At 41.2% G+C, this 25969-nt stretch overlaps 12 non-coding genes across 12 annotated transcripts; all 12 read left to right on the top strand.

The window, feature by feature from the left end:
• Positions 1-3107: 3107 nt before the first annotated feature.
• On the top strand, positions 3108-3181 carry trnan-guu (transfer RNA asparagine (anticodon GUU)). Its single transcript has one exon. It is a non-coding gene; the product is annotated as a tRNA-Asn (tRNA).
• Positions 3182-5444: 2263 nt separating this feature from the next.
• On the top strand, positions 5445-5518 carry trnan-guu (transfer RNA asparagine (anticodon GUU)). The gene has a single exon. It is a non-coding gene; the product is annotated as a tRNA-Asn (tRNA).
• A 1094-nt stretch (positions 5519-6612) lies between these two features.
• Positions 6613-6686, top strand: trnan-guu (transfer RNA asparagine (anticodon GUU)). The gene has a single exon. It is a non-coding gene; the product is annotated as a tRNA-Asn (tRNA).
• Positions 6687-7780: 1094 nt separating this feature from the next.
• Positions 7781-7854, top strand: trnan-guu (transfer RNA asparagine (anticodon GUU)). Its single transcript has one exon. It is a non-coding gene; the product is annotated as a tRNA-Asn (tRNA).
• A 2200-nt stretch (positions 7855-10054) lies between these two features.
• Positions 10055-10128, top strand: trnan-guu (transfer RNA asparagine (anticodon GUU)). Its single transcript has one exon. It is a non-coding gene; the product is annotated as a tRNA-Asn (tRNA).
• A 4598-nt stretch (positions 10129-14726) lies between these two features.
• Positions 14727-14800, top strand: trnan-guu (transfer RNA asparagine (anticodon GUU)). Its single transcript has one exon. It is a non-coding gene; the product is annotated as a tRNA-Asn (tRNA).
• A 3430-nt stretch (positions 14801-18230) lies between these two features.
• trnan-guu (transfer RNA asparagine (anticodon GUU)) lies at positions 18231-18304 on the top strand. Its single transcript has one exon. It is a non-coding gene; the product is annotated as a tRNA-Asn (tRNA).
• Positions 18305-20566: 2262 nt separating this feature from the next.
• On the top strand, positions 20567-20640 carry trnan-guu (transfer RNA asparagine (anticodon GUU)). The gene has a single exon. It is a non-coding gene; the product is annotated as a tRNA-Asn (tRNA).
• Positions 20641-21734: 1094 nt separating this feature from the next.
• trnan-guu (transfer RNA asparagine (anticodon GUU)) lies at positions 21735-21808 on the top strand. The gene has a single exon. It is a non-coding gene; the product is annotated as a tRNA-Asn (tRNA).
• Positions 21809-22902: 1094 nt separating this feature from the next.
• On the top strand, positions 22903-22976 carry trnan-guu (transfer RNA asparagine (anticodon GUU)). Its single transcript has one exon. It is a non-coding gene; the product is annotated as a tRNA-Asn (tRNA).
• Positions 22977-24070: 1094 nt separating this feature from the next.
• trnan-guu (transfer RNA asparagine (anticodon GUU)) lies at positions 24071-24144 on the top strand. Its single transcript has one exon. It is a non-coding gene; the product is annotated as a tRNA-Asn (tRNA).
• A 1094-nt stretch (positions 24145-25238) lies between these two features.
• On the top strand, positions 25239-25312 carry trnan-guu (transfer RNA asparagine (anticodon GUU)). Its single transcript has one exon. It is a non-coding gene; the product is annotated as a tRNA-Asn (tRNA).
• The last annotated feature ends 657 nt before the right edge of the window (positions 25313-25969 follow it).

Below are 25969 nucleotides of genomic sequence, written 5' to 3'. Positions count from 1 at the left end.
CAAGTCTCTGTGGTGCAATTGGTTGGCGCGTTAGACTGTTAATTTAAAAGTTGGTGATTTGAGCCCACCCAGGAATGCTGTCTTTCTGTTTCTAGTGATGTGGAAGACCTTCCTGGCCTTACAGTAAGCTTGCTTTTGACCTGCTGTGTTTCCTGTTGTCACATGTGATTGGTGTGTTGTTGAACATGAAAGATGACAAGTTATCATACCTACTGGTAAAATGGTTGTCAATGGTCTCTGATCTTCTGTTACTCAATAGCTTGATCATTCTGTGTTCTCCAAGGAACATATAATTTATTCTTATTAATCTGGCTGGTATGACAACGTAAATGATGTCAATCTGGCATGAAAAACCTTAGCATTTATATTTATCTTGCGAGAAGGACAATGTTGGTCCAGTGTGTTTGTGTGTATATGTACGCCAATACGCCATGAAAGTGACTAGCCACTTCATCATTCTTCCGGAGTCAGTCCCCTAATTATTTTGAATGGGCTTGGCGATTATATATTACATTTGTGAAAATGCAGTTGTTTAAAATATATATTTATCAGAATATATTTGTGATTGCGGCTGAATTTACTCCTGCCAGATGCCTTTTAATATAATGTTGCGCTGACGAACATTGCGCTACATTTTTGCCCTTTTAAGGCCATTCAAAAAGCTAACAAACATTAGAAAACTATAGGTCTACTTCCTTGAAAATGTTGCTGCACTTTTGATGCACGTTAACACAACAATTGGAACAAAGTGTTGTTGTTTCGTAAACTCCATGTTCAGTTGGATGAGAGCACAAATGGCCATCGATCAAGCGTCAGGGTCATATACACCACAAGTCTCTGTGGCGCAATTGGTTAGCGCGTTAGACTGTTAATCTAAAGGTTGGTGGTTTGAGCCCACCCAGGGACGACAGTTGTCAGTTTGTTGTGCTCCATGATGTGGATGTGACATCCTGGACCTGTAATGAGATTCCTGTTATTTTGCCCCGGTCAATGCCAACACAAGCCTCTCTAGTGCAATCAGTTAGCGTGTTTGACTGTCAATCTAAAGGTTGGTGCATCATCACCACCCAGGGATGACATTTTTCAGATTGTGGAGATGTGAACTGACCCTTCCTGACTTGGCTTGAGCTTCCATGAGACTTTGGCCTGCTGAGGATCAGTATAACCACAAGTCTCTGTGGTGCAATTGGTTGACGCGTTAGACTGTTAATTTAAAAGTTGGTGATTTGAGCCCACCCAGGAATGCTGTCTTTCTGTTTCTAGTGATGTGGAAGACCTTCCTGGCCTTACAGTAAGCTTGCTTTTGACCTGCTGTGTTTCCTGTTGTCACATGTGATTGGTGTGTTGTTGAACATGAAAGATGACAAGTTATCATACCTACTGGTAAAATGGTTGTCAATGGTCTCTGATCTTCTGTTACTCAATAGCTTGATCATTCTGTGTTCTCCAAGGAACATATAATTTATTCTTATTAATCTGGCTGGTATGACAACGTAAATGATGTAAATCTGGCATGAAAAACCTTAGCATTTATATTTATCTTGCGAGAAGGACAATGTTGGTCCAGTGTGTTTGTGTGTATATGTACGCCAATACGCCATGAAAGTGACTAGCCACTTCATCATTCTTCCGGAGTCAGTCCCCTAATTATTTTGAATGGATTTGGCGATTATATATTACATTTGTGAAAATGCAGTTGTTTAAAATATATATTTATCAGAATATATTTGTGATTGCGGCTGAATTTACTCCTGCCAACATTGCGCTACATTTTTGCCCTTTTAAGGCCATTCAAAAAGCTAACAAACATTAGAAAACTATAGGTCTACTTCCTTGAAAATGTTGCTGCACTTTTGATGCACGTTAACACAACAATTGGAACAAAGTGTTGTTGTTTCGTAAACTCCATGTTCAGTCGGATGAGAGCACAAATGGCCATCGATCAAGCGTCAGGGTCATATACACCACAAGTCTCTGTGGCGTAATTGGTTAGCGCGTTAGACTGTTAATCTAAAGGTTGGTGGTTCGAGCCCACCCAGGGACGATAGTTGTCAGTTTGTTGTGCTCCATGATGTGGATGTGACATCCTGGACCTGTAATGAGATTCCTGTTATTTTGCCCCGGTCAATGCCAACACAAGCCTCTCTAGTGCAATCAGTTAGCGTGTTTGACTGTCAATCTAAAGGTTGGTGCATCATCACCACCCAGGGATGACATTTTTCAGATTGTGGAGATGTGAACTGACCCTTCCTGACTTGGCTTGAGCTTCCATGAGACTTTGGCCTGCTGAGGATCAGTATAACCACAAGTCTCTGTGGTGCAATTGGTTGGCGCGTTAGACTGTTAATTTAAAAGTTGGTGATTTGAGCCCACCCAGGAATGCTGTCTTTCTGTTTCTAGTGATGTGGAAGACCTTCCTGGCCTTACAGTAAGCTTGCTTTTGACCTGCTGTGTTTCCTGTTGTCACATGTGATTGGTGTGTTGTTGAACATGAAAGATGACAAGTTATCATACCTACTGGTAAAATGGTTGTCAATGGTCTCTGATCTTCTGTTACTCAATAGCTTGATCATTCTGTGTTCTCCAAGGAACATATAATTTATTCTTATTAATCTGGCTGGTATGACAACGTAAATGATGTCAATCTGGCATGAAAAACCTTAGCATTTATATTTATCTTGCGAGAAGGACAATGTTGGTCCAGTGTGTTTGTGTGTATATGTACGCCAATACGCCATGAAAGTGACTAGCCACTTCATCATTCTTCCGGAGTCAGTCCCCTAATTATTTTGAATGGATTTGGCGATTATATATTACATTTGTGAAAATGCAGTTGTTTAAAATATATATTTATCAGAATATATTTGTGATTGCGGCTGAATTTACTCCTGCCAACATTGCGCTACATTTTTGCCCTTTTAAGGCCATTCAAAAAGCTAACAAACATTAGAAAACTATAGGTCTACTTCCTTGAAAATGTTGCTGCACTTTTGATGCACGTTAACACAACAATTGGAACAAAGTGTTGTTGTTTCGTAAACTCCATGTTCAGTCGGATGAGAGCACAAATGGCCATCGATCAAGCGTCAGGGTCATATACACCACAAGTCTCTGTGGCGCAATTGGTTAGCGCGTTAGACTGTTAATCTAAAGGTTGGTGGTTCGAGCCCACCCAGGGACGACAGTTGTCAGTTTGTTGTGCTCCATGATGTGGATGTGACATCCTGGACCTGTAATGAGATTCCTGTTATTTTGCCCCGGTCAATGCCAACACAAGCCTCTCTAGTGCAATCAGTTAGCGTGTTTGACTGTCAATCTAAAGGTTGGTGCATCATCACCATCCAGGGATGACATTTTTCAGATTGTGGAGATGTGAACTGACCCTTCCTGACTTGGCTTGAGCTTCCATGAGACTTTGGCCTGCTGAGGATCAGTATAACCACAAGTCTCTGTGGTGCAATTGGTTGACGCGTTAGACTGTTAATTTAAAAGTTGGTGATTTGAGCCCACCCAGGAATGCTGTCTTTCTGTTTCTAGTGATGTGGAAGACCTTCCTGGCCTTACAGTAAGCTTGCTTTTGACCTGCTGTGTTTCCTGTTGTCACATGTGATTGGTGTGTTGTTGAACATGAAAGATGACAAGTTACGATACCTACTGGTAAAATGGCTGTCAATGGTCTCTGATCTTCTGTTACTCAATAGCTTGATCATTCTGTGTTCTCCAAGGAACAAATAATTTATTCTTATTAATCTGGCTGGTATGACAACGTAAATTATGTCAATCTGGCATGAAAAACCTTAGCATTTATATTTATCTTGCGAGAAGGACAATGTTGGTCCCGTGTGTTTGTGTGTATATGTACGCCAATACGCCATGAAAGTGACTAGCCACTTCATCATTCTTCCGGAGTCAGTCCCCTAATTATTTTTGAATGGGCTTGGCGATTATATATTACATTTGTGAAAATGCAGTTGTTTAAAATATATATTTATCAGAATATATTTGTGATTGCGGCTGCAATTACTCCTGCCAGATGCCTTTTAATATAATGTTGCGCTGACGAACATTGCGCTACATTTTTGCCCTTATAAGGCCATTCAAAAAGCTAACAAACATTAGAAAACTATAGGTCTACTTCCTTGAAAATGTTGCTGCACTTTTGATGCACGTTAACACAACCATTGGAACAAAGTGTTGTTGTTTCGTAAACTCCATGTTCAGTCGGATGAGAGCACAAATGGCCATCGATCAAGCGTCAGGGTCATATACACCACAAGTCTCTGTGGCGCAATTGGTTAGTGCGTTAGGATGTTAATCTAAAGGTTGGTGGTTCGAGCCCACCCAGGGACGACAGTTGTCAGTTTGTTGTGCTCCATGATGTGGATGTGACATCCTGGACCTGTAATGAGATTCCTGTTATTTTGCCCCGGTCAATGCCAACACAAGCCTCTCTAGTGCAATCAGTTAGCGTGTTTGACTGTCAATCTAAAGGTTGGTGCATCATCACCACCCAGGGATGACATTTTTCAGATTGTGGAGATGTGAACTGACCCTTCCTGACTTGGCTTGAGCTTCCATGAGACTTTGGCCTGCTGAGGATCAGTATAACCACAAGTCTCTGTGGTGCAATTGGTTGGCGCGTTAGACTGTTAATTTAAAAGTTGGTGATTTGAGCCCACCCAGGAATGCTGTCTTTCTGTTTCTAGTGATGTGGAAGACCTTCCTGGCCTTACAGTAAGCTTGCTTTTGACCTGCTGTGTTTCCTGTTGTCACATGTGATTGGTGTGTTGTTGAACATGAAAGATGACAAGTTATCATACCTACTGGTAAAATGGTTGTCAATGGTCTCTGATCTTCTGTTACTCAATAGCTTGATCATTCTGTGTTCTCCAAGGAACATATAATTTATTCTTATTAATCTGGCTGGTATGACAACGTAAATTATGTCAATCTGGCATGAAAAACCTTAGCATTTATATTTATCTTGCGAGAAGGACAATGTTGGTCCAGTGTGTTTGTGTGTATATGTACGCCAATACGCCATGAAAGTGACTAGCCACTTCATCATTCTTCCGGAGTCAGTCCCCTAATTATTTTGAATGGATTTGGCGATTATATATTACATTTGTGAAAATGCAGTTGTTTAAAATATATATTTATCAGAATATATTTGTGATTGCGGCTGAATTTACTCCTGCCAGATGCCTTTTAATATAATGTTGCGCTGACGAACATTGCGCTACATTTTTGCCCTTTTAAGGCCATTCAAAAAGCTAACAAACATTAGAAAACTATAGGTCTACTTCCTTGAAAATGTTGCTGCACTTTTGATGCACGTTAACACAACAATTGGAACAAAGTGTTGTTGTTTCGTAAACTCCATGTTCAGTCGGATGAGAGCACAAATGGCCATCGATCAAGCGTCAGGGTCATATACACCACAAGTCTCTGTGGCGCAATTGGTTAGCGCGTTAGACTGTTAATCTAAAGGTTGGTGGTTCGAGCCCACCCAGGGACGACAGTTGTCAGTTTGTTGTGCTCCATGATGTGGATGTGACATCCTGGACCTGTAATGAGATTCCTGTTATTTTGCCCCGGTCAATGCCAACACAAGCCTCTCTAGTGCAATCAGTTAGCGTGTTTGACTGTCAATCTAAAGGTTGGTGCATCATCACCACCCAGGGATGACATTTTTCAGATTGTGGAGATGTGAACTGACCCTTCCTGACTTGGCTTGAGCTTCCATGAGACTTTGGCCTGCTGAGGATCAGTATAACCACAAGTCTCTGTGGTGCAATTGGTTGACGCGTTAGACTGTTAATTTAAAAGTTGGTGATTTGAGCCCACCCAGGAATGCTGTCTTTCTGTTTCTAGTGATGTGGAAGACCTTCCTGGCCTTACAGTAAGCTTGCTTTTGACCTGCTGTGTTTCCTGTTGTCACATGTGATTGGTGTGTTGTTGAACATGAAAGATGACAAGTTATCATACCTACTGGTAAAATGGTTGTCAATGGTCTCTGATCTTCTGTTACTCAATAGCTTGATCATTCTGTGTTCTCCAAGGAACATATAATTTATTCTTATTAATCTGGCTGGTATGACAACGTAAATTATGTAAATCTGGCATGAAAAACCTTAGCATTTATATTTATCTTGCGAGAAGGACAATGTTGGTCCAGTGTGTTTGTGTGTATATGTACGCCAATACGCCATGAAAGTGACTAGCCACTTCATCATTCTTCCGGAGTCAGTCCCCTAATTATTTTGAATGGGCTTGGCGATTATATATTACATTTGTGAAAATGCAGTTGTTTAAAATATATATTTATCAGAATATATTTGTGATTGCGGCTGAATTTACTCCTGCCAGATGCCTTTTAATATAATGTTGCGCTGACGAACATTGCGCTACATTTTTGCCCTTTTAAGGCCATTCAAAAAGCTAACAAACATTAGAAAACTATAGGTCTACTTCCTTGAAAATGTTGCTGCACTTTTGATGCACGTTAACACAACAATTGGAACAAAGTGTTGTTGTTTCGTAAACTCCATGTTCAGTTGGATGAGAGCACAAATGGCCATCGATCAAGCGTCAGGGTCATATACACCACAAGTCTCTGTGGCGCAATTGGTTAGCGCGTTAGACTGTTAATCTAAAGGTTGGTGGTTCGAGCCCACCCAGGGACGACAGTTGTCAGTTTGTTGTGCTCCATGATGTGGATGTGACATCCTGGACCTGTAATGAGATTCCTGTTATTTTGCCCCGGTCAATGCCAACACAAGCCTCTCTAGTGCAATCAGTTAGCGTGTTTGACTGTCAATCTAAAGGTTGGTGCATCATCACCACCCAGGGATGACATTTTTCAGATTGTGGAGATGTGAACTGACCCTTCCTGACTTGGCTTGAGCTTCCATGAGACTTTGGCCTGCTGAGGATCAGTATAACCACAAGTCTCTGTGGTGCAATTGGTTGGCGCGTTAGACTGTTAATTTAAAAGTTGGTGATTTGAGCCCACCCAGGAATGCTGTCTTTCTGTTTCTAGTGATGTGGAAGACCTTCCTGGCCTTACAGTAAGCTTGCTTTTGACCTGCTGTGTTTCCTGTTGTCACATGTGATTGGTGTGTTGTTGAACATGAAAGATGACAAGTTATCATACCTACTGGTAAAATGGTTGTCAATGGTCTCTGATCTTCTGTTACTCAATAGCTTGATCATTCTGTGTTCTCCAAGGAACATATAATTTATTCTTATTAATCTGGCTGGTATGACAACGTAAATGATGTCAATCTGGCATGAAAAACCTTAGCATTTATATTTATCTTGCGAGAAGGACAATGTTGGTCCAGTGTGTTTGTGTGTATATGTACGCCAATACGCCATGAAAGTGACTAGCCACTTCATCATTCTTCCGGAGTCAGTCCCCTAATTATTTTGAATGGGCTTGGCGATTATATATTACATTTGTGAAAATGCAGTTGTTTAAAATATATATTTATCAGAATATATTTGTGATTGCGGCTGAATTTACTCCTGCCAGATGCCTTTTAATATAATGTTGCGCTGACGAACATTGCGCTACATTTTTGCCCTTTTAAGGCCATTCAAAAAGCTAACAAACATTAGAAAACTATAGGTCTACTTCCTTGAAAATGTTGCTGCACTTTTGATGCACGTTAACACAACAATTGGAACAAAGTGTTGTTGTTTCGTAAACTCCATGTTCAGTTGGATGAGAGCACAAATGGCCATCGATCAAGCGTCAGGGTCATATACACAACAAGTCTCTGTGGCGCAATTGGTTAGCGCGTTAGACTGTTAATCTAAAGGTTGGTGGTTCGAGCCCACCCAGGGACGACAGTTGTCAGTTTGTTGTGCTCCATGATGTGGATGTGACATCCTGGACCTGTAATGAGATTCCTGTTATTTTGCCCCGGTCAATGCCAACACAAGCCTCTCTAGTGCAATCAGTTAGCGTGTTTGACTGTCAATCTAAAGGTTGGTGCATCATCACCACCCAGGGATGACATTTTTCAGATTGTGGAGATGTGAACTGACCCTTCCTGACTTGGCTTGAGCTTCCATGAGACTTTGGCCTGCTGAGGATCAGTATAACCACAAGTCTCTGTGGTGCAATTGGTTGACGCGTTAGACTGTTAATTTAAAAGTTGGTGATTTGAGCCCACCCAGGAATGCTGTCTTTCTGTTTCTAGTGATGTGGAAGACCTTCCTGGCCTTACAGTAAGCTTGCTTTTGACCTGCTGTGTTTCCTGTTGTCACATGTGATTGGTGTGTTGTTGAACATGAAAGATGACAAGTTATCATACCTACTGGTAAAATGGTTGTCAATGGTCTCTGATCTTCTGTTACTCAATAGCTTGATCATTCTGTGTTCTCCAAGGAACATATAATTTATTCTTATTAATCTGGCTGGTATGACAACGTAAATGATGTAAATCTGGCATGAAAAACCTTAGCATTTATATTTATCTTGCGAGAAGGACAATGTTGGTCCAGTGTGTTTGTGTGTATATGTACGCCAATACGCCATGAAAGTGACTAGCCACTTCATCATTCTTCCGGAGTCAGTCCCCTAATTATTTTGAATGGATTTGGCGATTATATATTACATTTGTGAAAATGCAGTTGTTTAAAATATATATTTATCAGAATATATTTGTGATTGCGGCTGAATTTACTCCTGCCAACATTGCGCTACATTTTTGCCCTTTTAAGGCCATTCAAAAAGCTAACAAACATTAGAAAACTATAGGTCTACTTCCTTGAAAATGTTGCTGCACTTTTGATGCACGTTAACACAACAATTGGAACAAAGTGTTGTTGTTTCGTAAACTCCATGTTCAGTCGGATGAGAGCACAAATGGCCATCGATCAAGCGTCAGGGTCATATACACCACAAGTCTCTGTGGCGTAATTGGTTAGCGCGTTAGACTGTTAATCTAAAGGTTGGTGGTTCGAGCCCACCCAGGGACGATAGTTGTCAGTTTGTTGTGCTCCATGATGTGGATGTGACATCCTGGACCTGTAATGAGATTCCTGTTATTTTGCCCCGGTCAATGCCAACACAAGCCTCTCTAGTGCAATCAGTTAGCGTGTTTGACTGTCAATCTAAAGGTTGGTGCATCATCACCACCCAGGGATGACATTTTTCAGATTGTGGAGATGTGAACTGACCCTTCCTGACTTGGCTTGAGCTTCCATGAGACTTTGGCCTGCTGAGGATCAGTATAACCACAAGTCTCTGTGGTGCAATTGGTTGGCGCGTTAGACTGTTAATTTAAAAGTTGGTGATTTGAGCCCACCCAGGAATGCTGTCTTTCTGTTTCTAGTGATGTGGAAGACCTTCCTGGCCTTACAGTAAGCTTGCTTTTGACCTGCTGTGTTTCCTGTTGTCACATGTGATTGGTGTGTTGTTGAACATGAAAGATGACAAGTTATCATACCTACTGGTAAAATGGTTGTCAATGGTCTCTGATCTTCTGTTACTCAATAGCTTGATCATTCTGTGTTCTCCAAGGAACATATAATTTATTCTTATTAATCTGGCTGGTATGACAACGTAAATGATGTCAATCTGGCATGAAAAACCTTAGCATTTATATTTATCTTGCGAGAAGGACAATGTTGGTCCAGTGTGTTTGTGTGTATATGTACGCCAATACGCCATGAAAGTGACTAGCCACTTCATCATTCTTCCGGAGTCAGTCCCCTAATTATTTTGAATGGATTTGGCGATTATATATTACATTTGTGAAAATGCAGTTGTTTAAAATATATATTTATCAGAATATATTTGTGATTGCGGCTGAATTTACTCCTGCCAACATTGCGCTACATTTTTGCCCTTTTAAGGCCATTCAAAAAGCTAACAAACATTAGAAAACTATAGGTCTACTTCCTTGAAAATGTTGCTGCACTTTTGATGCACGTTAACACAACAATTGGAACAAAGTGTTGTTGTTTCGTAAACTCCATGTTCAGTCGGATGAGAGCACAAATGGCCATCGATCAAGCGTCAGGGTCATATACACCACAAGTCTCTGTGGCGCAATTGGTTAGCGCGTTAGACTGTTAATCTAAAGGTTGGTGGTTCGAGCCCACCCAGGGACGACAGTTGTCAGTTTGTTGTGCTCCATGATGTGGATGTGACATCCTGGACCTGTAATGAGATTCCTGTTATTTTGCCCCGGTCAATGCCAACACAAGCCTCTCTAGTGCAATCAGTTAGCGTGTTTGACTGTCAATCTAAAGGTTGGTGCATCATCACCACCCAGGGATGACATTTTTCAGATTGTGGAGATGTGAACTGACCCTTCCTGACTTGGCTTGAGCTTCCATGAGACTTTGGCCTGCTGAGGATCAGTATAACCACAAGTCTCTGTGGTGCAATTGGTTGACGCGTTAGACTGTTAATTTAAAAGTTGGTGATTTGAGCCCACCCAGGAATGCTGTCTTTCTGTTTCTAGTGATGTGGAAGACCTTCCTGGCCTTACAGTAAGCTTGCTTTTGACCTGCTGTGTTTCCTGTTGTCACATGTGATTGGTGTGTTGTTGAACATGAAAGATGACAAGTTATCATACCTACTGGTAAAATGGTTGTCAATGGTCTCTGATCTTCTGTTACTCAATAGCTTGATCATTCTGTGTTCTCCAAGGAACATATAATTTATTCTTATTAATCTGGCTGGTATGACAACGTAAATGATGTCAATCTGGCATGAAAAACCTTAGCATTTATATTTATCTTGCGAGAAGGACAATGTTGGTCCAGTGTGTTTGTGTGTATATGTACGGCAATACGCCATGAAAGTGACTAGCCACTTCATCATTCTTCCGGAGTCAGTCCCCTAATTATTTTGAATGGGCTTGGCGATTATATATTACATTTGTGAAAATGCAGTTGTTTAAAATATATATTTATCAGAATATATTTGTGATTGCGGCTGAATTTACTCCTGCCAGATGCCTTTTAATATAATGTTGCGCTGACGAACATTGCGCTACATTTTTGCCCTTTTAAGGCCATTCAAAAAGCTAACAAACATTAGAAAACTATAGGTCTACTTCCTTGAAAATGTTGCTGCACTTTTGATGCACGTTAACACAACAATTGGAACAAAGTGTTGTTGTTTCGTAAACTCCATGTTCAGTTGGATGAGAGCACAAATGGCCATCGATCAAGCGTCAGGGTCATATACACCACAAGTCTCTGTGGCGCAATTGGTTAGCGCGTTAGACTGTTAATCTAAAGGTTGGTGGTACGAGCCCACCCAGGGACGACAGTTGTCAGTTTGTTGTGCTCCATGATGTGGATGTGACATCCTGGACCTGTAATGAGATTCCTGTTATTTTGCCCCGGTCAATGCCAACACAAGCCTCTCTAGTGCAATCAGTTAGCGTGTTTGACTGTCAATCTAAAGGTTGGTGCATCATCACCACCCAGGGATGACATTTTTCAGATTGTGGAGATGTGAACTGACCCTTCCTGACTTGGCTTGAGCTTCCATGAGACTTTGGCCTGCTGAGGATCAGTATAACCACAAGTCTCTGTGGTGCAATTGGTTGACGCGTTAGACTGTTAATTTAAAAGTTGGTGATTTGAGCCCACCCAGGAATGCTGTCTTTCTGTTTCTAGTGATGTGGAAGACCTTCCTGGCCTTACAGTAAGCTTGCTTTTGACCTGCTGTGTTTCCTGTTGTCACATGTGATTGGTGTGTTGTTGAACATGAAAGATGACAAGTTATCATACCTACTGGTAAAATGGTTGTCAATGGTCTCTGATCTTCTGTTACTCAATAGCTTGATCATTCTGTGTTCTCCAAGGAACATATAATTTATTCTTATTAATCTGGCTGGTATGACAACGTAAATGATGTAAATCTGGCATGAAAAACCTTAGCATTTATATTTATCTTGCGAGAAGGACAATGTTGGTCCAGTGTGTTTGTGTGTATATGTACGCCAATACGCCATGAAAGTGACTAGCCACTTCATCATTCTTCCGGAGTCAGTCCCCTAATTATTTTGAATGGATTTGGCGATTATATATTACATTTGTGAAAATGCAGTTGTTTAAAATATATATTTATCAGAATATATTTGTGATTGCGGCTGAATTTACTCCTGCCAGATGCCTTTTAATATAATGTTGCGCTGACGAACATTGCGCTACATTTTTGCCCTTTTAAGGCCATTCAAAAAGCTAACAAACATTAGAAAACTATAGGTCTACTTCCTTGAAAATGTTGCTGCACTTTTGATGCACGTTAACACAACAATTGGAACAAAGTGTTGTTGTTTCGTAAACTCCATGTTCAGTCGGATGAGAGCACAAATGGCCATCGATCAAGCGTCAGGGTCATATACACCACAAGTCTCTGTGGCGTAATTGGTTAGCGCGTTAGACTGTTAATCTAAAGGTTGGTGGTTCGAGCCCACCCAGGGACGATAGTTGTCAGTTTGTTGTGCTCCATGATGTGGATGTGACATCCTGGACCTGTAATGAGATTCCTGTTATTTTGCCCCGGTCAATGCCAACACAAGCCTCTCTAGTGCAATCAGTTAGCGTGTTTGACTGTCAATCTAAAGGTTGGTGCATCATCACCACCCAGGGATGACATTTTTCAGATTGTGGAGATGTGAACTGACCCTTCCTGACTTGGCTTGAGCTTCCATGAGACTTTGGCCTGCTGAGGATCAGTATAACCACAAGTCTCTGTGGTGCAATTGGTTGGCGCGTTAGACTGTTAATTTAAAAGTTGGTGATTTGAGCCCACCCAGGAATGCTGTCTTTCTGTTTCTAGTGATGTGGAAGACCTTCCTGGCCTTACAGTAAGCTTGCTTTTGACCTGCTGTGTTTCCTGTTGTCACATGTGATTGGTGTGTTGTTGAACATGAAAGATGACAAGTTATCATACCTACTGGTAAAATGGTTGTCAATGGTCTCTGATCTTCTGTTACTCAATAGCTTGATCATTCTGTGTTCTCCAAGGAACATATAATTTATTCTTATTAATCTGGCTGGTATGACAACGTAAATGATGTCAATCTGGCATGAAAAACCTTAGCATTTATATTTATCTTGCGAGAAGGACAATGTTGGTCCAGTGTGTTTGTGTGTATATGTACGCCAATACGCCATGAAAGTGACTAGCCACTTCATCATTCTTCCGGAGTCAGTCCCCTAATTATTTTGAATGGATTTGGCGATTATATATTACATTTGTGAAAATGCAGTTGTTTAAAATATATATTTATCAGAATATATTTGTGATTGCGGCTGAATTTACTCCTGCCAGATGCCTTTTAATATAATGTTGCGCTGACGAACATTGCGCTACATTTTTGCCCTTTTAAGGCCATTCAAAAAGCTAACAAACATTAGAAAACTATAGGTCTACTTCCTTGAAAATGTTGCTGCACTTTTGATGCACGTTAACACAACAATTGGAACAAAGTGTTGTTGTTTCGTAAACTCCATGTTCAGTTGGATGAGAGCACAAATGGCCATCGATCAAGCGTCAGGGTCATATACACCACAAGTCTCTGTGGCGCAATTGGTTAGCGCGTTAGACTGTTAACCTAAAGGTTGGTGGTTCGAGCCCACCCAGGGACGAAAGTTGTCAGTTTGTTGTGCTCCATGATGTGGATGTGACATCCTGGACCTGTAATGAGATTCCTGTTATTTTGCCCCGGTCAATGCCAACACAAGCCTCTCTAGTGCAATCAGTTAGCGTGTTTGACTGTCAATCTAAAGGTTGGTGCATCATCACCACCCAGGGATGACATTTTTCAGATTGTGGAGATGTGAACTGACCCTTCCTGACTTGGCTTGAGCTTCCATGAGACTTTGGCCTGCTGAGGATCAGTATAACCACAAGTCTCTGTGGTGCAATTGGTTGACGCGTTAGACTGTTGATTTAAAAGTTGGTGATTTGAGCCCACCCAGGAATGCTGTCTTTCTGTTTCTAGTGATGTGGAAGACCTTCCTGGCCTTACAGTAAGCTTGCTTTTGACCTGCTGTGTTTCCTGTTGTCACATGTGATTGGTGTGTTGTTGAACATGAAAGATGACAAGTTATCATACCTACTGGTAAAATGGTTGTCAATGGTCTCTGATCTTCTGTTACTCAATAGCTTGATCATTCTGTGTTCTCCAAGGAACATATAATTTATTCTTATTAATCTGGCTGGTATGACAACGTAAATTATGTAAATCTGGCATGAAAAACCTTAGCATTTATATTTATCTTGCGAGAAGGACAATGTTGGTCCAGTGTGTTTGTGTGTATATGTACGCCAATACGCCATGAAAGTGACTAGCCACTTCATCATTCTTCCGGAGTCAGTCCCCTAATTATTTTGAATGGGCTTGGCGATTATATATTACATTTGTGAAAATGCAGTTGTTTAAAATATATATTTATCAGAATATATTTGTGATTGCGGCTGAATTTACTCCTGCCAGATGCCTTTTAATATAATGTTGCGCTGACGAACATTGCGCTACATTTTTGCCCTTTTAAGGCCATTCAAAAAGCTAACAAACATTAGAAAACTATAGGTCTACTTCCTTGAAAATGTTGCTGCACTTTTGATGCACGTTAACACAACAATTGGAACAAAGTGTTGTTGTTTCGTAAACTCCATGTTCAGTTGGATGAGAGCACAAATGGCCATCGATCAAGCGTCAGGGTCATATACACCACAAGTCTCTGTGGCGCAATTGGTTAGCGCGTTAGACTGTTAATCTAAAGGTTGGTGGTTCGAGCCCACCCAGGGACGACAGTTGTCAGTTTGTTGTGCTCCATGATGTGGATGTGACATCCTGGACCTGTAATGAGATTCCTGTTATTTTGCCCCGGTCAATGCCAACACAAGCCTCTCTAGTGCAATCAGTTAGCGTGTTTGACTGTCAATCTAAAGGTTGGTGCATCATCACCACCCAGGGATGACATTTTTCAGATTGTGGAGATGTGAACTGACCCTTCCTGACTTGGTTTGAGCTTCCATGAGACTTTGGCCTGCTGAGGGTCAGTGTAACCACAAGTATCTGTGGTGCAATTGGTTGGCGCGTTAGACTGTTAATTTAAAAGTTGGTGATTTGTGCCCACCCAGGAATGCTGTCTTTCTGTTTCTAGTGATGTGGAAGACCTTCCTGGCCTTACAGTAAGCTTGCTTTTGACCTGCTGTGTTTCCTGTTGTCACATGTGATTGGTGTGTTGTTGAACATGAAAGATGACAAGTTATCATACCTACTGGTAAAATGGCTGTCAATGGTCTCTGATCTTCTGTTACTCAATAGCTTGATCATTCTGTGTTCTCCAAGGAACATATAATTTATTCTTATTAATCTGGCTGGTATGACAACGTAAATGATGTCAATCTGGCATGAAAAACCTTAGCATTTATATTTATCTCGCGAGAAGGACAATGTTGGTCCAGTGTGTTTGTGTGTATATGTACGCCAATACGCCATGAAAGTGACTAGCCACTTCATCATTCTTCCGGAGTCAGTCCCCTAATTATTTTGAATGGGCTTGGCGATTATATATTACATTTGTGAAAATGCAGTTGTTTAAAATATATATTTATCAGAATATATTTGTGATTGAGGCGGGATTTACTCCTGCCAGATGCCTTTTAATATAATGTTGCGCTGACGAACATTGCGCTACATTTTTGCCCTTTTAAGGCCATTCAAAAAGCTAACAAACATTAGAAAACTATAGGTCTACTTCCTTGAAAATGTTGCTGCACTTTTGATGCACGTTAACACAACAATTGGAACAAAGTGTTGTTGTTTCGTAAACTCCATGTTCAGTTGGATGAGAGCACAAATGGCCATCGATCAAGCGTCAGGGTCATATACACCACAAGTCTCTGTGGCGCTATTGGTTAGCGTGTTAGACTGTTAATCTAAAGGTTGGTGGTTCGAGCCCACCCAGGGACGACAGTTGTCAGTTTGTTGTGCTCCATGATGTGGATGTGACATCCTGGACCTGTAATGAGATTCCTGTTATTTTGCCCCGGTCAATGCCAACACAAGCCTCTCTAGTGCAATCAGTTAGCGTGTTTGACTGTCAATCTAAAGGTTGGTGCATCATCACCACCCAGGGATGACATTTTTCAGATTGTGGAGATGTGAACTGACCCTTCCTGACTTGGTTTGAGCTTCCATGAGACTTTGGCCTGCTGAGGGTCAGTGTAACCACAAGTATCTGTGGTGCAATTGGTTGGCGCGTTAGACTGTTAATTTAAAAGTTGGTGATTTGTGCCCACCCAGGAATGCTGTCTTTCTGTTTCTAGTGATGTGGAAGACCTTCCTGGCCTTACAGTAAGCTTGCTTTTGACCTGCTGTGTTTCCTGTTGTCACATGTGATTGGTGTGTTGTTGAACATGAAAGATGACAAGTTATCATACCTACTGGTAAAATGGCTGTCAATGGTCTCTGATCTTCTGTTACTCAATAGCTTGATCATTCTGTGTTCTCCAAGGAACATATAATTTATTCTTATTAATCTGGCTGGTATGACAACGTAAATGATGTCAATCTGGCATGAAAAACCTTAGCATTTATATTTATCTCGCGAGAAGGACAATGTTGGTCCAGTGTGTTTGTGTGTATATGTACGCCAATACGCCATGAAAGTGACTAGCCACTTCATCATTCTTCCGGAGTCAGTCCCCTAATTATTTTGAATGGGCTTGGCGATTATATATTACATTTGTGAAAATGCAGTTGTTTAAAATATATATTTATCAGAATATATTTGTGATTGAGGCGGGATTTACTCCTGCCAGATGCCTTTTAATATAATGTTGCGCTGACGAACATTGCGCTACATTTTTGCCCTTTTAAGGCCATTCAAAAAGCTAACAAACATTAGAAAACTATAGGTCTACTTCCTTGAAAATGTTGCTGCACTTTTGATGCACGTTAACACAACAATTGGAACAAAGTGTTGTTGTTTCGTAAACTCCATGTTCAGTTGGATGAGAGCACAAATGGCCATCGATCAAGCGTCAGGATCATATACACCACAAGTCTCTGTGGCGCAATTGGTTAGCGCGTTAGACTGTTGATCTAAAGGTTGGTGGTTCGAGCCCACCCAGGGACGACAGTTGTCAGTTTGTTGTGCTCCATGATGTGGATGTGACATCCTGGACCTGTAATGAGATTCCTGTTATTTTGCCCCGGTCAATGCCAACACAAGCCTCTCTAGTGCAATCAGTTAGCGTGTTTGACTGTCAATCTAAAGGTTGGTGCATCATCACCACCCAGGGATGACATTTTTCAGATTGTGGAGATGTGAACTGACCCTTCCTGACTTGGTTTGAGCTTCCATGAGACTTTGGCCTGCTGAGGGTCAGTGTAACCACAAGTATCTGTGGTGCAATTGGTTGGCGCGTTAGACTGTTAATTTAAAAGTTGGTGATTTGTGCCCACCCAGGAATGCTGTCTTTCTGTTTCTAGTGATGTGGAAGACCTTCCTGGCCTTACAGTAAGCTTGCTTTTGACCTGCTGTGTTTCCTGTTGTCACATGTGATTGGTGTGTTGTTGAACATGAAAGATGACAAGTTATCATACCTACTGGTAAAATGGCTGTCAATGGTCTCTGATCTTCTGTTACTCAATAGCTTGATCATTCTGTGTTCTCCAAGGAACATATAATTTATTCTTATTAATCTGGCTGGTATGACAACGTAAATGATGTCAATCTGGCATGAAAAACCTTAGCATTTATATTTATCTCGCGAGAAGGACAATGTTGGTCCAGTGTGTTTGTGTGTATATGTACGCCAATACGCCATGAAAGTGACTAGCCACTTCATCATTCTTCCGGAGTCAGTCCCCTAATTATTTTGAATGGGCTTGGCGATTATATATTACATTTGTGAAAATGCAGTTGTTTAAAATATATATTTATCAGAATATATTTGTGATTGAGGCGGGATTTACTCCTGCCAGATGCCTTTTAATATAATGTTGCGCTGACGAACATTGCGCTACATTTTTGCCCTTTTAAGGCCATTCAAAAAGCTAACAAACATTAGAAAACTATAGGTCTACTTCCTTGAAAATGTTGCTGCACTTTTGATGCACGTTAACACAACAATTGGAACAAAGTGTTGTTGTTTCGTAAACTCCATGTTCAGTTGGATGAGAGCACAAATGGCCATCGATCAAGCGTCAGGATCATATACACCACAAGTCTCTGTGGCGCAATTGGTTAGCGCGTTAGACTGTTAATCTAAAGGTTGGTGGTTCGAGCCCACCCAGGGACGACAGTTCTCAGTTTGTTGTGCTCCATGATGTGGATGTGACATCCTGGACCTGTAATGAGATTCCTGTTATTTTGCCCCGGTCAATGCCAACACAAGCCTCTCTAGTGCAATCAGTTAGCGTGTTTGACTGTCAATCTAAAGGTTGGTGCATCATCACCACCCAGGGATGACATTTTTCAGATTGTGGAGATGTGAACTGACCCTTCCTGACTTGGTTTGAGCTTCCATGAGACTTTGGCCTGCTGAGGGTCAGTGTAACCACAAGTATCTGTGGTGCAATTGGTTGGCGCGTTAGACTGTTAATTTAAAAGTTGGTGATTTGTGCCCACCCAGGAATGCTGTCTTTCTGTTTCTAGTGATGTGGAAGACCTTCCTGGCCTTACAGTAAGCTTGCTTTTGACCTGCTGTGTTTCCTGTTGTCACATGTGATTGGTGTGTTGTTGAACATGAAAGATGACAAGTTATCATACCTACTGGTAAAATGGCTGTCAATGGTCTCTGATCTTCTGTTACTCAATAGCTTGATCATTCTGTGTTCTCCAAGGAACATATAATTTATTCTTATTAATCTGGCTGGTATGACAACGTAAATGATGTCAATCTGGCATGAAAAACCTTAGCATTTATATTTATCTCGCGAGAAGGACAATGTTGGTCCAGTGTGTTTGTGTGTATATGTACGCCAATACGCCATGAAAGTGACTAGCCACTTCATCATTCTTCCGGAGTCAGTCCCCTAATTATTTTGAATGGGCTTGGCGATTATATATTACATTTGTGAAAATGCAGTTGTTTAAAATATATATTTATCAGAATATATTTGTGATTGAGGCGGGATTTACTCCTGCCAGATGCCTTTTAATATAATGTTGCGCTGACGAACATTGCGCTACATTTTTGCCCTTTTAAGGCCATTCAAAAAGCTAACAAACATTAGAAAACTATAGGTCTACTTCCTTGAAAATGTTGCTGCACTTTTGATGCACGTTAACACAACAATTGGAACAAAGTGTTGTTGTTTCGTAAACTCCATGTTCAGTTGGATGAGAGCACAAATGGCCATCGATCAAGCGTCAGGATCATATACACCACAAGTCTCTGTGGCGCAATTGGTTAGCGCGTTAGACTGTTAATCTAAAGGTTGGTGGTTTGAGCCCACCCAGGGACGACAGTTGTCAGTTTGTTGTGCTCCATGATGTGGATGTGACATCCTGGACCTGTAATGAGATTCCTGTTATTTTGCCCCGGTCAATGCCAACACAAGCCTCTCTAGTGCAATCAGTTAGCGTGTTTGACTGTCAATCTAAAGGTTGGTGCATCATCACCACCCAGGGATGACATTTTTCAGATTGTGGAGATGTGAACTGACCCTTCCTGACTTGGCTTGAGCTTCCATGAGACTTTGGCCTGCTGAGGGTCAGTATAACCACAAGTCTCTGTGGTGCAATTGGTTGGTGCGTTAGACTGTTAATTTAAAAGTTGGTGATTTGAGCCCACCCAGGAATGCTGTCTTTCTGTTTCTAGTGATGTGGAAGACCTTCCTGGCCTTACAGTAAGCTTGCTTTTGACCTGCTGTGTTTCCTGTTGTCACATGTGATTGGTGTGTTGTTGAACATGAAAGATGACAAGTTATCATACCTACTGGTAAAATGGCTGTCAATGGTCTCTGATCTTCTGTTACTCAATAGCTTGATCATTCTGTGTTCTCCAAGGAACATATAATTTATTCTTATTAATCTGGCTGGTATGACAACGTAAATGATGTCAATCTGGCATTAAAAACCTTAGCATTTATATTTATCTCGCGAGAAGGACAATGTTGGTCCAGTGTGTTTGTGTGTATATGTACGCCAATACGCCATGAAAGTGACTAGCCACTTCATCATTCTTCCGGAGTCAGTCCCCTAATTATTTTGAATGGGCTTGGCGATTATATATTACATTTGTGAAAATGCAGTTGTTTAAAATATATATTTATCAGAATATATTTGTGATTGAGGCGGGATTTACTCCTGCCAGATGCCTTTTAATATAATGTTGCGCTGACGAACATTGCGCTACATTTTTGCCCTTTTAAGGCCATTCAAAAAGCTAACAAACATTAGAAAACTATAGGTCTACTTCCTTGAAAATGTTGCTGCACTTTTGATGCACGTTAACACAACAATTGGAACAAAGTGTTGTTGTTTCGTAAACTCCATGTTCAGTTGGATGAGAGCACAAATGGCCATCGATCAAGCGTCAGGATCATATACACCACAAGTCTCTGTGGCGCAATTGGTTAGCGCGTTAGACTGTTAATCTAAAGGTTGGTGGTTCGAGCCCACCCAGGGACGACAGTTCTCAGTTTGTTGTGCTCCATGATGTGGATGTGACATCCTGGACCTGTAATGAGATTCCTGTTATTTTGCCCCGGTCAATGCCAACACAAGCCTCTCTAGTGCAATCAGTTAGCGTGTTTGACTGTCAATCTAAAGGTTGGTGCATCATCACCACCCAGGGATGACATTTTTCAGATTGTGGAGATGTGAACTGACCCTTCCTGACTTGGTTTGAGCTTCCATGAGACTTTGGCCTGCTGAGGGTCAGTGTAACCACAAGTATCTGTGGTGCAATTGGTTGGCGCGTTAGACTGTTAATTTAAAAGTTGGTGATTTGTGCCCACCCAGGAATGCTGTCTTTCTGTTTCTAGTGATGTGGAAGACCTTCCTGGCCTTACAGTAAGCTTGCTTTTGACCTGCTGTGTTTCCTGTTGTCACATGTGATTGGTGTGTTGTTGAACATGAAAGATGACAAGTTATCATACCTACTGGTAAAATGGCTGTCAATGGTCTCTGATCTTCTGTTACTCAATAGCTTGATCATTCTGTGTTCTCCAAGGAACATATAATTTATTCTTATTAATCTGGCTGGTATGACAACGTAAATGATGTCAATCTGGCATGAAAAACCTTAGCATTTATATTTATCTCGCGAGAAGGACAATGTTGGTCCAGTGTGTTTGTGTGTATATGTACGCCAATACGCCATGAAAGTGACTAGCCACTTCATCATTCTTCCGGAGTCAGTCCCCTAATTATTTTGAATGGGCTTGGCGATTATATATTACATTTGTGAAAATGCAGTTGTTTAAAATATATATTTATCAGAATATATTTGTGATTGAGGCGGGATTTACTCCTGCCAGATGCCTTTTAATATAATGTTGCGCTGACGAACATTGCGCTACATTTTTGCCCTTTTAAGGCCATTCAAAAAGCTAACAAACATTAGAAAACTATAGGTCTACTTCCTTGAAAATGTTGCTGCACTTTTGATGCACGTTAACACAACAATTGGAACAAAGTGTTGTTGTTTCGTAAACTCCATGTTCAGTTGGATGAGAGCACAAATGGCCATCGATCAAGCGTCAGGATCATATACACCACAAGTCTCTGTGGCGCAATTGGTTAGCGCGTTAGACTGTTAATCTAAAGGTTGGTGGTTCGAGCCCACCCAGGGACGACAGTTCTCAGTTTGTTGTGCTCCATGATGTGGATGTGACATCCTGGACCTGTAATGAGATTCCTGTTATTTTGCCCCGGTCAATGCCAACACAAGCCTCTCTAGTGCAATCAGTTAGCGTGTTTGACTGTCAATCTAAAGGTTGGTGCATCATCACCACCCAGGGATGACATTTTTCAGATTGTGGAGATGTGAACTGACCCTTCCTGACTTGGTTTGAGCTTCCATGAGACTTTGGCCTGCTGAGGGTCAGTGTAACCACAAGTATCTGTGGTGCAATTGGTTGGCGCGTTAGACTGTTAATTTAAAAGTTGGTGATTTGTGCCCACCCAGGAATGCTGTCTTTCTGTTTCTAGTGATGTGGAAGACCTTCCTGGCCTTACAGTAAGCTTGCTTTTGACCTGCTGTGTTTCCTGTTGTCACATGTGATTGGTGTGTTGTTGAACATGAAAGATGACAAGTTATCATACCTACTGGTAAAATGGCTGTCAATGGTCTCTGATCTTCTGTTACTCAATAGCTTGATCATTCTGTGTTCTCCAAGGAACATATAATTTATTCTTATTAATCTGGCTGGTATGACAACGTAAATGATGTCAATCTGGCATGAAAAACCTTAGCATTTATATTTATCTCGCGAGAAGGACAATGTTGGTCCAGTGTGTTTGTGTGTATATGTACGCCAATACGCCATGAAAGTGACTAGCCACTTCATCATTCTTCCGGAGTCAGTCCCCTAATTATTTTGAATGGGCTTGGCGATTATATATTACATTTGTGAAAATGCAGTTGTTTAAAATATATATTTATCAGAATATATTTGTGATTGAGGCGGGATTTACTCCTGCCAGATGCCTTTTAATATAATGTTGCGCTGACGAACATTGCGCTACATTTTTGCCCTTTTAAGGCCATTCAAAAAGCTAACAAACATTAGAAAACTATAGGTCTACTTCCTTGAAAATGTTGCTGCACTTTTGATGCACGTTAACACAACAATTGGAACAAAGTGTTGTTGTTTCGTAAACTCCATGTTCAGTTGGATGAGAGCACAAATGGCCATCGATCAAGCGTCAGGATCATATACACCACAAGTCTCTGTGGCGCAATTGGTTAGCGCGTTAGACTGTTAATCTAAAGGTTGGTGGTTCGAGCCCACCCAGGGACGACAGTTGTCAGTTTGTTGTGCTCCATGATGTGGATGTGACATCCTGGACCTGTAATGAGATTCCTGTTATTTTGCCCCGGTCAATGCCAACACAAGCCTCTCTAGTGCAATCAGTTAGCGTGTTTGACTGTCAATCTAAAGGTTGGTGCATCATCACCACCCAGGGATGACATTTTTCAGATTGTGGAGATGTGAACTGACCCTTCCTGACTTGGTTTGAGCTTCCATGAGACTTTGGCCTGCTGAGGGTCAGTGTAACCACAAGTATCTGTGGTGCAATTGGTTGGCGCGTTAGACTGTTAATTTAAAAGTTGGTGATTTGTGCCCACCCAGGAATGCTGTCTTTCTGTTTCTAGTGATGTGGAAGACCTTCCTGGCCTTACAGTAAGCTTGCTTTTGACCTGCTGTGTTTCCTGTTGTCACATGTGATTGGTGTGTTGTTGAACATGAAAGATGACAAGTTATCATACCTACTGGTAAAATGGCTGTCAATGGTCTCTGATCTTCTGTTACTCAATAGCTTGATCATTCTGTGTTCTCCAAGGAACATATAATTTATTCTTATTAATCTGGCTGGTATGACAACGTAAATGATGTCAATCTGGCATGAAAAACCTTAGCATTTATATTTATCTCGCGAGAAGGACAATGTTGGTCCAGTGTGTTTGTGTGTATATGTACGCCAATACGCCATGAAAGTGACTAGCCACTTCATCATTCTTCCGGAGTCAGTCCCCTAATTATTTTGAATGGGCTTGGCGATTATATATTACATTTGTGAAAATGCAGTTGTTTAAAATATATATTTATCAGAATATATTTGTGATTGAGGCGGGATTTACTCCTGCCAGATGCCTTTTAATATAATGTTGCGCTGACGAACATTGCGCTACATTTTTGCCCTTTTAAGGCCATTCAAAAAGCTAACAAACATTAGAAAACTATAGGTCTACTTCCTTGAAAATGTTGCTGCACTTTTGATGCACGTTAACACAACAATTGGAACAAAGTGTTGTTGTTTCGTAAACTCCATGTTCAGTTGGATGAGAGCACAAATGGCCATCGATCAAGCGTCAGGATCATATACACCACAAGTCTCTGTGGCGCAATTGGTTAGCGCGTTAGACTGTTAATCTAAAGGTTGGTGGTTCGAGCCCACCCAGGGACGACAGTTGTCAGTTTGTTGTGCTCCATGATGTGGATGTGACATCCTGGACCTGTAATGAGATTCCTGTTATTTTGCCCCGGTCAATGCCAACACAAGCCTCTCTAGTGCAATCAGTTAGCGTGTTTGACTGTCAATCTAAAGGTTGGTGCATCATCACCACCCAGGGATGACATTTTTCAGATTGTGGAGATGTGAACTGACCCTTCCTGACTTGGCTTGAGCTTCCATGAGACTTTGGCCTGCTGAGGGTCAGTATAACCACAAGTCTCTGTGGTGCAATTGGTTGGTGCGTTAGACTGTTAATTTAAAAGTTGGTGATTTGAGCCCACCCAGGAATGCTGTCTTTCTGTTTCTAGTGATGTGGAAGACCTTCCTGGCCTTACAGTAAGCTTGCTTTTGACCTGCTGTGTTTCCTGTTGTCACATGTGATTGGTGTGTTGTTGAACATGAAAGATGACAAGTTATCATACCTACTGGTAAAATGGCTGTCAATGGTCTCTGATCTTCTGTTACTCAATAGCTTGATCATTCTGTGTTCTCCAAGGAACATATAATTTATTCTTATTAATCTGGCTGGTATGACAACGTAAATGATGTCAATCTGGCATGAAAAACCTTAGCATTTATATTTATCTCGCGAGAAGGACAATGTTGGTCCAGTGTGTTTGTGTGTATATGTACGCCAATACGCCATGAAAGTGACTAGCCACTTCATCATTCTTCCGGAGTCAGTCCCCTAATTATTTTGAATGGGCTTGGCGATTATATATTACATTTGTGAAAATGCAGTTGTTTAAAATATAAATTTATCAGAATATATTTGTGATTGAGGCGGGATTTACTCCTGCCAGATGCCTTTTAATATAATGTTGCGCTGACGAACATTGCGCTACATTTTTGCCCTTTTAAGGCCATTCAAAAAGCTAACAAACATTAGAAAACTATAGGTCTACTTCCTTGAAAATGTTGCTGCACTTTTGATGCACGTTAACACAACAATTGGAACAAAGTGTTGTTGTTTCGTAAACTCCATGTTCAGTTGGATGAGAGCACAAATGGCCATCGATCAAGCGTCAGGATCATATACACCACAAGTCTCTGTGGCGCAATTGGTTAGCGCGTTAGACTGTTAATCTAAAGGTTGGTGGTTCGAGCCCACCCAGGGACGACAGTTCTCAGTTTGTTGTGCTCCATGATGTGGATGTGACGTCCTGGACCTGTAATGAGATTCCTGTTATTTTGCCCCGGTCAATGCCAACACAAGCCTCTCTAGTGCAATCAGTTAGCGTGTTTGACTGTCAATCTAAAGGTTGGTGCATCATCACCACCCAGGGATGACATTTTTCAGATTGTGGAGATGTGAACTGACCCTTCCTGACTTGGTTTGAGCTTCCATGAGACTTTGGCCTGCTGAGGGTCAGTGTAACCACAAGTATCTGTGGTGCAATTGGTTGGCGCGTTAGACTGTTAATTTAAAAGTTGGTGATTTGTGCTCACCCAGGAATGCTGTCTTTCTGTTTCTAGTGATGTGGAAGACCTTCCTGGCCTTACAGTAAGCTTGCTTTTGACCTGCTGTGTTTCCTGTTGTCACATGTGATTGGTGTGTTGTTGAACATGAAAGATGACAAGTTATCATACCTACTGGTAAAATGGCTGTCAATGGTCTCTGATCTTCTGTTACTCAATAGCTTGATCATTCTGTGTTCTCCAAGGAACATATAATTTATTCTTATTAATCTGGCTGGTATGACAACGTAAATGATGTCAATCTGGCATGAAAAACCTTAGCATTTATATTTATCTCGCGAGAAGGACAATGTTGGTC

This window comes from Oncorhynchus mykiss, chromosome 21 (assembly GCF_057628025.1).
Source record: "Oncorhynchus mykiss isolate SJ-2025 chromosome 21, ASM5762802v1, whole genome shotgun sequence".
Lineage (NCBI taxonomy): Eukaryota > Metazoa > Chordata > Actinopteri > Salmoniformes > Salmonidae > Oncorhynchus > Oncorhynchus mykiss.
This window is presented reverse-complemented; position numbering and strand designations above follow the sequence as displayed.